Source organism: Sciurus carolinensis, chromosome 3 (genome assembly GCF_902686445.1).
Source record: "Sciurus carolinensis chromosome 3, mSciCar1.2, whole genome shotgun sequence".
NCBI lineage: Eukaryota > Metazoa > Chordata > Mammalia > Rodentia > Sciuridae > Sciurus > Sciurus carolinensis.
The window spans coordinates 26517124-26530966 of record NC_062215.1 but is presented as its reverse complement, the minus strand read 5'-3'; the positions used below and the strand labels follow the sequence as shown (position 1 = coordinate 26530966).

Sequence of the window (13843 nt, the reverse complement as noted above, 5' to 3'; positions counted from 1 at the left end):
CTCTGCTCTCCCTTCTTGCTTCCTTCTTCCTTTGGATTAGGAAAAAAAATGAACCTCAGACTTGGGTCTCCCTGCTGCTCCACATTGCCAAGCAAAGGGGTTCACATTCTCTAGACCCAAATGCACCCCCTGATATTCATCCCAAAATCCCAATGTAGCATGTGTGTGGTGTGTGTGTGTGTGTGTGTGTGTGTGTGTGTGTGGTGTGTGTGTGTGTGTGTGTGTGTGTGTGGTGTGTGTGTGTGGTGTGTGTGTGTGTGTGTGTGTGGTGTCTGGGGGTCAGGGCAGGGATGAGAAACAGGCCTTTTCATGACTGACCTTTACTGCAAGACTTCTGGCTTAATCACAGCCCAAGGGCTGGACCTGGACCACTGTGAACTTCCGCCTCAGGTTCCGTCTCCAGTCTTATCATTCGCCGCCCCCCACCCTGCCGCTCCTGCCGGTCTTTAAAAGCTCCACACTTTCCTCTCTAGCCTCTCACACGCAGAGGACTCTCTCCTCTCCTGGACACTTCCAGCTTCTCCTGCCCCATGGCTTCTTGACCCATCTCAGAAGCCACATCTGGAAGTCCAAAGCCACTTCCCGTGTGGAGGCTTCCTGGTACAGTGTTTACACGATAAAACAAAACACCACACTGGGTTGTATAAAAGGTGCGGTCAGGACTGGGGCCGTGGTAGGGCACTTGGCTCGCACGTGTGAGGCACCAGGTTCAATCCTCGGCACCAAGTAAAAATAAACACATAAAAAGATATTGTGCCTATTTACAATTAAAAAAAATATTAAAAACAAAACAAAAAATAAAACCAAAAATCCAACAGTTCAGCAGTTCAAAGTTCAGTGTTCAGCAGAGTGAATTGAATGGTAGACCCTCAAAAGACTGGTCCATGTCTAGCCCCAGAACCTGTGTGACCTTATTTGGGAAAAGGATCGGTGCAGATGTCATTCGGTTAAGGGTCTTGAGCTGAGATCATTCTGGATGATCCAGAAGGGCCCTAAATCCAGTGACAAGCACTCTCACCAGAGGAAAACAGAGGAAAGAACGAGAGGCCACCAGAGGACAGAAGCAGAGCTTGGGGTGATGTAGTCACACGCCCAGGAATGCCTGAGCCAAATGCTGGACGCTGCAGAGAGATTGTCCCCTGGAGCTTCAGAGGGAGCAAGGACCTGCCAACATGTTCATTTTGGATCTCTGGCCTCCAGAACTGTGGGATAGTACGTGTATGTTGTTTTAAGCCACCAAGTTTGTGTTCTTTTGTTACAACAGCCACCCTGAAAAGGAACGCACCTGCCCAGAGTTCTTCAGTGGCCCTTCCCGGTCGTGGTTAAGTAGCCAGCGGGCTGGGTTTGTGCCCTCTCGACTCCTCCCCAGCCCACTCAGGAGTCGCTCACGGCAGCGGGTTCTCTTCTCTGACAAGTTTATAGCCCCAGCGCTTTCTTTGGTAATCCAACAAAAAGTCATAACTTTTTATTAGTAATAGAAACAGCATAAATTTCAAGCCAAGCTCCAAATGCTCTTTTGAAATGCACACACGCGCACACACACACACACACACACACACACACACACACACGCTTGCATGGGATGACCTTGGTTGTTCTTTGCACACCCGCGCTTCCATCATTACTGCTGCTCTTCACAAATGGCTCAGGACATGGCCAGGTCTCTGTCCTTACCTCCCACACCTGCCTCCTCCACCTCTCCCTCTTCACTCTCCTCCTGCACACTTGGGGTCTGCGCATTGCCCTGGGCGTCTGAGACAGCTTCACCTTGAACCTGGACGGCTCAGCAGCTGCAAACTGCTGGCTGGGGTCAGTATCTGAAGCAGGGCTCTTGCAGACATCTGCTGGGGTGAGAAGAAAGAGGAAGTTCTTAGATTCCAGGGTCGTGTCTCTAGCGACTCCTGTGGCCTATGGAAGACCCGATTTGGACCCAGGCTTCGGTGCCTACTTTTCTCTCTGACTCTGTTGTCTTTTACTGACTGATTCCTCAGGGATGGCAGCTGCCATCGCCAGCTGGGCCTCTGGTGTGGTGGCCAGTGTGGAATCTTGTTCCTGGAGCTCTGGAACCGATTCATCACTGTCAGGTTCTGTTCCAGCTTCTGCCTAAGCCTGGGGCTGCGGCCACTCCTACCTAGCAGGGACAGTTTCTGGGCCTTCACAAAGCATTTTGTGCAGGGAATGTGGAATCAACGTGGTGGAAGAAAAGTTGGGTTCTTTTTTTTTTTTTTTTTTTTTTTTAAAGCTTTGATTGTTGTTTTTAACAGAAACTGATGGTCAAGATGGTTTCTAAACAGAGATACCCAGTAAGACTTGGGTGACCAGAGCAGCGGAGAACAGAACCCAGCAAACGGGAGCTGTGCTCTACTCCACAGGACAAGGGTTGCTGGTGGCCTGGGACAACTTTAAGGAGATACACATGGGACAAGCTGAACTGAGCTGACCCTTGGGACAGAGACCTCCTCGGTAGCAGATGCTTTCAGAGGTTCCGACTGTAGCACATTGAAAAGAAATGTATTTCTCACCCAAGGGCAGCAGCATAGGCCTGCAATCCCAGCAACTCGGGAGGCTAAAGCAGGAGGATCTCAAGTTCAAGGTTGGTCTCAGCAACTTAGTGAGGCCCGAAGCAACTCAGAGAGACCCCGTCTCAAAAAAATAAAAAATAAAAAAGGTCTGGGGAGGTGGCTCAGTGTTAAGCACCCCTGAGTTCAGTCGCTGGCACCAAAAAAAAAAAGGAAAGAAAAGTATTTTTCCCCTGTGATTCTGTGTACATAGTCACATGAATAACTGAAATAAAAGTTTTACAAAGTAGTGGTTACCCTTCTATATGTCACGCTGTCTTAAGCACTCCAAAAGTCCAAGCTCGCTTGGGAAGGTCAGGAACACCCAGGGCTTTGGGACTTCTGTTGCCTTTATCAGAAGGCTCAAGATTGATATATGAGCGATTGGAATTTGAAATGAATCAGACAAAACCAGTTACGTTAATCTTTATAAAATGAAGTATTTAGATGTTTGGTTTTGTCTCCCAAGGGTTTCTGTGGGCAGCATGGTCCCAGGGTGGCAGTGCTGGGAGGTGGGTGAATCTTCAGCAGGCAGGCCTGGTGGACAGGCGGTTGGTCACTGGGGTTGCCACACTTGGAAGGGACTAGTGTCAGTCTCATGGAGAAAGCCAGTTCTCCCAGAGGGCCTTGTTATGAAAGAGCAGGCCTGGCCCCTGAATCCCCCTCGGCTTCCTGTCTGGCCGTGTTCCTTCCTCTCACACAGGTTCCCGAGGTGATAGCATCAGCAAGGTGTGACGTCACCAAGGGGGCTCTCACCAGGGGCCAAACAGGTGGGGCTGCCCAATCCTAGACTTTCAGCCTCCAAAACTACAAGAGGTTCTTTTTTTCTTCATTTTAAGAATTTATTTATTTTGATATTGGAGATTAAACCCAGGTGTTCTACCACTGAGCTACATCCCCAGCCCGTTTTTTGGTTTTGTTTTTCTTTTTTGAGGCAAGATCTTGCTAAGTTTCTGAGGGCCCTGCTAAGTTGCTGAGATTGACCTTAAACCTGCAATCCTCTGGTCTCAGCCTCCCAAGTTGCTAGGATTACAGAAGCGAGCCACCACACCTGGCTCTTTTTCTTTATAAGGTAACCAGCTTCAGGTGTTTTATTATAGCAACAAAAAATGTATTAAAGCATTAGGTATAAACCTTATAAAAATATGTCCAGGATCTATATACAAAAAAACTACAGAACTCTGATGAAAATAATTTTTTTAAAATCTAAAATATGAAGAGATGTTCTATGTTCATAAATTGGGTGACAGGGTTGGTATGATGTCAATTCTTTGCAACTTACTATAAAGATTCAACAAAATCCCTAACAGAATCTTAGCAAACTATTTTGTGATTCTAAAGGGTTCTAAAGTTTATATGGAAAGACAAAACAAAACAAACAAACAAACAAAAAAAACTAATACAAAAGAATAAAATTGGAGGACTGAAGTTACTAAACCTCAGGACTTCCTATGCAGTTTCAGTGATCAAGACAACATGGTACTGGCAAAAGAATAAAGATGTAGGTCGATGAAACAGATTAGAAGGCCCCAAATAGACTCAACCAAATGCAATCCGCTAATCTTTGCCAAAGGACCAAAAGCAACTCAAGAATGAACAGTCTTCTCAATAGATGGCAATGAACCAAGTAGATCTTCACATGCAAAATGGAGAGAGAGAGACGGTGGGGGCGGGGGCCGGGGAGTCTGGATATAACAGACTCCACTTGTTCAAAAATTAAAAATGTGTCAAAGAGCTTAATGTAAAACATAAAACTATTAAATTTCTGGAAACTAATAAGAGAAAATTTAAATGACCCTGAGTTAGACAATAAGCTTTTAGGTATGATATCCAAAATATGATTCATGAATGAAAAAAATATTAAGAGAACAGTGTGTGGTGCGGGGGTTATAAGTCGGAATGAAATTCCATCATGCTTTGGTATCCTCTGGAGATCGGTTCCAGGATTCTCTGTAGATACCAAAATCCATGGATGTTCAAGTCCCATATTTAAAGTTCCATAGTATTTGCATATACATATCCTCCCATATACTTTAGATTATCTCTAGAATACTTATCATATCTAATGCAAATTTAGGGTTTATGTAAATAGTTGTTATACTGTATTGTTTAGGGAATAATAGGAAGAAAAATATGTACATTGGTCCAGGGCAGGCACAAAATTTCTTTTTTAGGTTGGCGGTTGAATCTGTGGATGAAGAACCCACAGAGGTGGAGGGCCAATTATATTTGTAAATCACATATCTAATAAAGGCCTTGTACCAGAATATTTTTTTAAAACTCTCAAAATTTGTTAAGAAAATAAACAGCCCAAAGAAAAATGAGCAAAAGATTTGAACAGACACTTCAGCAAAAAAGGATGTATGAATGGTAAATAATTACATGAAAAAATGCTCAAGATCATTCATCATTAGGGAAATGCAATTTGAAACTACAAGATTTCCTTACCACTAACTATAATAGATAAAACTAAAAAGCCTAGCCACACATTGGAAAGATAAGGAGGAAATAGAACTCTCAAACACAGCTCATGAGGAAATGAGTATATTCTGTTACCATTGTAACATGGTGTAATAACTTTGTAATACAGTTTGCTTCTTAAAAGTTATGTGTTAGTCAGTTTTCTGTTACTGTAACAAAATACCTGAGATAAACAATGAATACTGAGAAAAGGTTTATTTTGACTCAGAGTTTCAGAGGTTTCAGTTCATGGCCAATTGGCTTCATCACTTTTGGGCCTGTGGCTAAGCAGCCCAGCATGACCCAGAAAGCATTGAGGAGCAAAGGTGTTCCCCTCGTGGCAGCCAGGAAGCAAAGAAGAAGAGCCTGGGTCCCAAAGTCTCCTGCAAGGCCACAGCCCCAACGACTCAACTTCCTTCCATTAAGCCCCACCTACTAAAGGCTTCACCATCTCCCAAAAGCTCCATCAGCTGGGGAGCAAGATTTTAACACATGGGTCTTTGGGGAACATTCTAGATCCAAACTATATGGGTTATTCATGTATCTGTCATTCCACGCCTGGGCATTTACCCAAGAGAAATGGAGGGACATATCTATACAAGACTGGAACGTGAACTTTCATAGCAACATTATTTTTATTTATTTATTTACTTCGGCACTGGGGATTGGACCCAGGGGTGCTCCACTACTAAGCTGTGTCCCCAGACCTTTTTATTTCTGAAATTTTGAGACAGGGTTGTGCTAAGTTACCCAGGCTGGCCTTGATCTTGCAATCCTCCTGCTTCAGCCTCCAGAATAACTGCGATTTTAAAGGAGTATATCCCTGAGCCAGGTTCATAGCAGCTATATTTGTAATGGCCAGAAACTAGAACAACTTCAAAGTCCCTCAACAGGTGACTGTTTGGACAAATTGCAGTATGTCCAGTCACTATAATTCAACTCAGCAATAAAAAGGAATGAACTACTGAGACGCACAACAATCAGACAACTCTTAACGAGGCTGAGTAAAAGAAGAGACACACAATTGTGCACTTTAAATGTGTGGTATATCATTTGTCAGTGATACATCAATAAATCCCCTTTATAAAATGTCAAGCTCTTGTTGGGTACAGGTGCACATGCCTGTAACCCCAGTGACTTGGGAGGCTGAGGCAGGAGGACTACAAGTTCGAGGCCAACCTCAACAACTTAGCGAGGCCCTAAGCAACTTAGAGAGAGCCTGTCTCAAAATAAAAAGGGCTGGGGAGGTGGCTCAGTGGTTAAGCTCCCTCGGATTCAATTCCCTCCCAAGTCGAGCTTAACCTCACGTACAAGGCCCTTCTGACCCTGCCCACCTCTGTCTGCATCCTGCCCGCCTCCCAGCTTTCATTGTCTTTGCCTTTCAAACAAGATGGGTGCGTTTGTGTGGTTTTGTGGAATTTTAAAATTTTGTTTGTTTGTTGTTCATTGCAGTGCTGGGGACTGAACCTAAGGGTGCGCTATTGCTGAACTAGGGCCCCAGTCCTTTTTATTTTTCATTTTGAGACAGGGTCTGGCTAAGCTGCCCAGGTTGGCCTGAACTTGCCGTCCTCCTGCCTCGCTTCCTGAGTAGCCAGGATTCCAGGTGTGTCCCACCACGCTGGAACGGCAGGTACGTTTTTACCTCAGGTTCTGTACAAGGAGCTCTTCCCACGCTGGTCTCATGGATTTCCTTCCTTTCCTGGTACAGTGTCTTCACAACTGGAAACACACAACTATTCCCGCCCTTTCCCAAGTCAGGTTGCACTTCACATGCTCTCTTTTCTTCCTAGCACTAACCACTGTGTCAGCTGAAGTTCTTTTGGCTGCAAAAGTAGTCATGGAACAACTAAGCAAACACATATCGTATATCAAGGGGTCCAAGAACAGTCAGTATCAGGGCTGGTTCTGCTACTTAACAATACTAGGGCTTCAGTTCAGCACTTCTGTGGTTCTCTTGACTTTTCCTCGTGGTCACAAAATGGCTGCCATTACCCCAAGGGCTCCCATGACAACATTCAAAGGCAGAAAAGAATATGTCACCAGGGCACACCAAATATCTCATGTGCCCCTTACATGTCCCAACCTTTCTTGCACTTAGGTTAAAATCACATAACTAGTTCTAGACCACGGACTGTGGACAGAAGCAGTATTAGTAGGGGGAAGACTTTAGCAGGGGTTCAAGGGCTTCAAGACCTCCTGATCCAAACTCCCATGCTGGTATTTGCTGATGACTCCAAACCCTTCACTCTCCATGCAGACCCCATGTCCAGGGTTACAGGATGTCTGAGCTGAGGCTAAGCAGCCACAGCCATTGCCTCACCCAGGCATCTCTCCAGCCACAAGCTTGCTCTCAGCTTAGAATTTCTAGCTCCAACGTGGGCAACTGACTACAGGCCCCTGGAGAGCGCCTCCAAGGGATGCCTGAGGTTCCCTTCTCTGGCTCAGCACTGCCCCCTTTGGCCTCAGGGTGGCGTTTCCTTTGACGTTCCTGCAGTAGAGAAGTGGGCTGTGTTCCCCCAAACCTGGATCAGGCTGGTCAGATAATTGGCTTTGACCAATAGAATGTGACAGAAGTACAGCTTCCAAGTCGGCCTCAAAGATCACAGCTTCCCAGTTTGCTCCTCTTGGAAGCCAGCACCATGAAAGGAAAGAAGCCTGACCGTTCCAAGCCTGCCCGCCATAGGAAGTCCCCAGAAGCCACCTGGGGAAGAACACAGAGGCTCCACGGAGGAGCGCCAGGGGCCAGAGGAACTGACTGCTTTTCCCTGGACCTTCCCACTGAGCGCAACCACCAGCCGAATGTCGCTGAACGGCTGTCCCAGAAAATGTCACAAAGAGCAGGAAAACAGCCCAGCTGAACTCTGTCCAAACTCCTGACTCACAGGACCAGGAACAAGTAAAAAATGTTCTATGTCGCTAACCCTGGGGATAGTTTTTTGGAATCGGCTGTTGGAATAGGCGTGAGGGAACTGTGGGGGAGGCCAGGTGCACCGCCCAGGCTCAGGGCTCATGCTGTCAGGAGGCAGAGACGGGAACATGCCGGAATTCCCTTTGGGTACAAGAGAGGACACTCGGGGCTGTCCCCGGAATCTGTGCCTCGGCGATGCTCCTTGGAGGGCTTGCGGTGTGGCTGGAGGAAAAGACCCTCGGGAGCCTCCAGCACGACACACCCAAGTCGGAAAAGGACTGTCTGCTCACGCGTGTACCCAGCAAGCTCTCTCGAAGCACACATGCCCTCCCCTGGATGCAGGGAGAGGGTGCCACATCCAGCGGTCAGGCCGCCGTCTCCATGCGTCTGAAGTTTTAGTGTGGGGCACAGATGTGAGATGTGGACGACAGGTTATGAGGGATGTTTAAAAGGAGGGTACTTCCTGGGCACTGTGGGCACACCTGTAATCCCAGCGGCTCCCGGGGCTGAGGCAGGAGGATTGCAAGTTCAAAGCCAGTCTCAGCAACTTAGTAAGATCCTGTCTCAAACTCAAGAACAAAAGTACTGGGGAGGTGGCTCAGTGGTTAGCGCCACCCCCCCACCCCCCGCGGGTTCAAGCCATCCTCCCCACCCTGGATCTCCTCTCTACTGCGAAGGGCAGGAGGTGAGCTGGCCTTGACTCCGAATGCCTGGCCAGCTCAGACACCAGGGAAGAGGGCTGGCAGGTAGGAGCGCTGTTTCCAATTTAGAGCAGAGGTCAGGGGAGGGCTTCTGGAGGAAGCGACCCTGACACGGAGACATGGAGAGCCCGTGGCAGTGGAGCAAAGCGGGAGCAGCACATCCCAAGGCCGGGAAGTTGGAGGTGGCACAGATGCTCACAGGCCTGAGGGTAGCCAGAGCGCAGGGGAGCAGAGGAGCAGCGAGTCCTGAGCCTCTGCCCCAGGCCTGCACCACCACCATGAAGGAGGCCCTGGTCTACCTTCCACTGTGGAACTTTTTCCTTGGCACCGGGATCTCTGGTCTGCGTGGGTGTTGGGAAGCGGAGATTCGAAGAGGGGAAAACGCGCCCTGTGTCGGCAGGTGAGGAGACAGACCCAGGAGGCACCCTGCTCTAACTTGAGACAAGCAAACTGAACCTAAGAGCCAGTGACTGCGCGGGTACCGGGGCACCTGTAAGCAGGAACCACTCGAGTGCAGAAGCTACTGCCCATTTCATGGTAGAGTGTTTGCAGACCCAGCTGGACACAGGGGATGGGCAGACAGTGGGCCAGGCCCGCATGTCTTGAGGGACCAGGACTTCCTCTCACCGAGGGGCCCAGGACAGGTGCTTCTCTGACCCCAAGCCTGTGGTGAGGGGACAGCAGGGGAGGTGCTCCCTGAGGACTCAAGAGGCCTCTTTTCTTTGAAATTGCTGACCAGACCAGTGTGGCCTCAGGTACAAGAGAATCAGGGCAGCAGAGACTCCCACTCCCACTGCGGTAGAAGGCATTAGGGTGTCAGGATGAGGACTCAGGGCTGAAGTCCTGTGACTAATCCCCTCTCAGGGGCATCCCAAGGGGGGAGGGCACACGCCACTGGGGAGTGGTGGCCCACGTCTGTAATCCCAGTGACTCAGGAGGCTGAGGCAGGAGGATCGCAAGTCTGAAGCTGGGCTTGGCGACTCAGCAGGACTGTCTCAAAATAAAAAGTAGAAAGTCTGGGGATGGAACTCAGTGGTAGAGTTCCCCTGGGTTCAATTTCCTGTACCTAAATAAATAAATTAATTAGTAGTCAGGACATAGGGGGAGCACACAGTGCTACATTCCTTACTCTGCAGGCACCTGGCGTCGAGGCCCCTCCTCCATTCCCAACGCAAAGACCCACTGCCAGGCAGGGAGCTCAGGCCACGAGGCTCAGGCCGGGCTTCAACCTCCCAGCTCTGCCCCAGGGTCTGAGCCCCGGGACGGACACTGGCCAACTGACCTGACACCCGGCCACCACTGGAGAAGACCGACCAGGAGAGGGTGACTGGGCCCTCGTCAGCTGATCCAACTGTGGGACAGTGGCTTCCTTGTTTGGCTGCCACATGGAAGAAGAAAGAGAAAGGAAGAGAGGGAGTGGAGGGAGGACGTGCACCCAGGCCTTGTGCCCTTGAAGGTCCAGAGTCCCCTCAGGACTCGCTGCTCCTCTGCTCCCCAGTGCCCTGGCCACCCTCAGGCCTGTGAGCGTCTGTGCCACCTCCAACCTCCTGGCCTTGGGATGTGCTGCTCCCGCTTTGCTCCACTGACAGCAAACCACGGGTGGCCGATTGGCACCCACCCAACCAACCAGCCCCCTGGGAACCCTGCTTCATCTCTCCGCCTTCCACCTGCTACCACGAGGAGGCGCTCCAGCTGTGGACAGGCCGAGACCCACCCCCCCTCCCCGCCCCGCAGTCTTAGGACTTTATTCCTTCCTTTCTGCCTTCCCTCTCCCCAACACTCGCCACCTCCTCTCAACTGGACCTTTCCCAGTAGCATCTGGACGCTCTCAAGTCTTCCCCAAACGAATCCTGAAGTCACTCTGCCTACCCCTCAGTCCCCTCCACCCACAGCACAGCCTCTCTCCTCACCTGCAGAGGCCGTCGCCAAGCCCTGAGCCACACTCTGACCCCGCCTCCCACATCCGCCTCTGCCAACGAACCTGCCGCCGCCAATGCCCGCCACCAGGCCAGGTGACTGCTGCCAGCCAGTGACACATGGGTTTCTCCATCTCTCTGCAGCTGAGACCCGTCGACCACTTGGTCCTCTCCAGCTGCTCTCCCCGGGGCTTCGGGGAAGTCACTCTCTCCTGGTTTTCCACCCACCCTCCTGGTAGCTCCTTTCCAAAAGCCTCCCGGCACCCAGGCACCCGGGGCCATTTGGGCTGCACCCTGACCCCCTCCTCTTCCTGCGCCATCTGCCCCTCACCTGCCGGCAGAGGCTCCAGCTCCAGCAGTAGAGTCACCTGGAGATGGAAGTGCCTGATCGGAGTGCCCCACCCCCGGCCAGCTACATCAGGCTCACCGATGTGGCAGATCTAAAAAGCCCCAGTGGGCAGACAGGTTTCAAACCACTGCCTCAAGGTCACTGTGCAGATCCTGAGACCTCTAGGACCTCCGAGGACAACACTCCCTCCCCAGAGACATCCAGCCAGTGACTGGCTCCCTCTGAGCCTTCCTGGGGGCCAATCCAGAGCCCAACCCTGAAGCCACGCAGCTCCTCCTTCATCTCTGTATTTGCATATGTATTTCCATAATGGACCAATTAGGAAAGCAATTCTCTCTGAGAACTTAATAGTATTCCAAAACAAGTTGATTAATTTTCATCTCTTGAGTCATGATTTCTCCCCCGCTACACACACACACACACACACACACACACACACACACACGGGATTCAAACCAGGGGTGCTCAAACAGTAATCTACATCCCCAGCCTTATTTCATTTAAATTTTTCGTTTGAGTCAGGGTCTCTCTAAGTTGCTGAGGCTGGCCTTGAACTTGTAATCCTCCTGCCTCAGCCTCGGGAGCCACAGGGATTACAGGTATGCGCCACCTTGCTGGGCTTTGGGGAGCGTAGCTAAGAAACCAAAACAGAACAAAACAAAAGAAACTAGAAGGTTAAAATGCCTCAGCACTGGCTGGATTCCCGACTGGCAAAGGGTCCACAGTCCCCAGACAAGTGTTCCTCGTTCAAATACGTATTTGCGAAGTAAACTGAGGAAGAAAACAGCCACAAGGTGGAAATTCAGGAACCAGTCAGGCGACAACCTCCCGGCACGGATTTGCCCCAGCGCCCCCTGCTGGACAGCGGGAGCCAACCCGCAGGCTCCGCGCCAGACGAGGAGCCCTCCTGTCTCCCCCCCCCGGGCTTGAAAAAGGCACAGAGTGGAGCAGAAGACCCAGACCCTGGGCAATCTCCCCCATAATGACCCAGTGCCCAGTGCCGCATCTCTCCCCGCAGCCCCCCGGGCTCTGCCTGTCGCTGTGTGAGACCCCAGGCCAGGTCAACGTGTGTCGGGCTGCAGCGCCTCCCCCTGAGCGCCCGGCCTTGCTCCGGGTTGTATTTTTGCAGCAGCCGGGCCAACCCGTGCCTTGCCCTGGAGACTCACGGCTTCCGGTTCTTTCCAAAGCAAAGATGGAAATGTGGCATATCCGCACGGTGGAATACGGTTGAGCCATAAAAAGGAACGCGGTCTTGACACTTGCTGGAACACGGATGGGCCCTGAAAACATTATGCTAAGTGAAAGAAGCCCGTCCCAAAAGCCCACGTATTGTTTGGTTCCATTTATGTGACACGGTGGGAACAGGTAAATCCACACGGACAGGAACCAGATGAGGATCGTTGGGGGCTGGAGAGAGGAACGAATTGGAAATGATTGTTAATGTGTAACAGCCCCCTTCCCCCCACCTCCGTGAAAAGAATGTTCTGGACCTAGAGGGTTGTGATGGTTGTACCTCTTTGTGATCAGTTCTGCACTTGACCCAGCTGCTCCAGGCTCCTCCATCCCTGACTCCAGCAGTCAGAGCCTCCCCAGCTCTAGACCAACCCCAGGGCCCCTCAGGCTCTTCCCCTCTTCCCTCGTCCCAGGGATCTGCTCCAGCATGATGATGTGACCAGGGCTCTCTGAGAGCTGTCACACCCGCTGGTCAGGTTGCCCTGCCTCTCCTCGTGGTTACAACGTGGCTTAGCAGTTCCAGCCTCCTACAGAGATCCCTTCCATGGAGAAGGAAGGTGGGGTGTTTTCCCGGCAGCTCTTCCTAGAAGGGCAAGACTTTCTCAGGGGCTCCCCCTGCAGGCTTCCCCTCAGGTTCTGTCCCTCAGCCCAACACTGCCTAGAGGAGACACCAATGCTTCCCCGCCCTCTGCCTGGAGAAGCTGGCAAAGCCCTGGGCCACCGGTACCAGAACCAACTCCTTTTTCCAGTGAGAAGGTGGAGATGACTTTTCTTTTTTTTTTTTTTTAGGGGAACAACAGGTCTCGGTTTTCCCGCGAACCTACATTTTTACACACCCATCTCCTTTCCCTCTCCAAATTGAACTGATCGGCTATAAGAACATTTTTGTCGGATGTCCTAAGTACACCCAGCTAGCATCTCTCCTGGGCATCCCTGCAGACCCAACCCGTCCTCCAGCCAGCAAGGCATGACCCTGGCCAGGCTGGCACGTCCATTCTGAACGTCACATATGCACTTGCTCTGTCACGTCTCCCTCTTCAGTACCACTCTGCTGAGATGTGCTTCTTGGCTTTGTCCTCAAGTGCTCTTCAGCACAGCCCCACTCCAAATCCCGAGTCTCACTGTCCTTGATCTTGGAAGGGAGATATGCCACTTTCCTTATTCAATAAACAGCTTTGCTGTTGGTTGGGGAGAAACACTCAGGCAGCCCAGAAGGATATGCGAAACAGGACTGAATTTCAAGTTCAAGTCGCATCTTTTCACCTCTGCAGTGGTGAGTTGTTTAGCCTTCCGTTTTATCCATCTGTCTATCTGTCATCTGTCTACCTACCTGCCCATCCATCTATCCATTCATAATGAATTTTACTCACATAAAGGGAATAAATTTTCAAGACTCATTTACTTGGGAATGAAAAAGGAATACATTCTCCAAAGGAATATTGAGGCACCCTTGTCCAAAGGAGGCCAGCATTGCAGACGTTAGCACAATTTCAAGGGCCCCTGGAGCTGGCTCCTGCTAATTCCTAAGCCTCCTTCTCCAACCTTCACCCCTGCAACACAACTCCAAGCCATTCTGGACAGCTTTCAGTCCCTGCCAACCACCCCCCCTGCCCCCCAGCGAGCCTGGTGTTTGATTGTCTTACTCTCCTGTCAGCTCATTCCTGTTCATCTATTGGGTCTTGGTTCAGAGGCTGTTTCCAGAAAGTCTTCCGTGGTCC

At 50.4% G+C, this 13843-nt stretch overlaps 1 long non-coding RNA gene across 1 annotated transcript in view; it reads left to right on the top strand.

Annotated features, from left to right (window-relative positions):
- Positions 1-12932, top strand: part of LOC124981363 (uncharacterized) — a 35866-nt gene extending 22934 nt beyond the window's left edge. Inside the window, exons 2-3 of the long non-coding RNA XR_007107959.1 lie at positions 6543-6648; positions 12915-12932. This is a non-coding gene — a long non-coding RNA (uncharacterized LOC124981363). The remainder of the gene's footprint in view (positions 1-6542; positions 6649-12914) is intronic.
- The last annotated feature ends 911 nt before the right edge of the window (positions 12933-13843 follow it).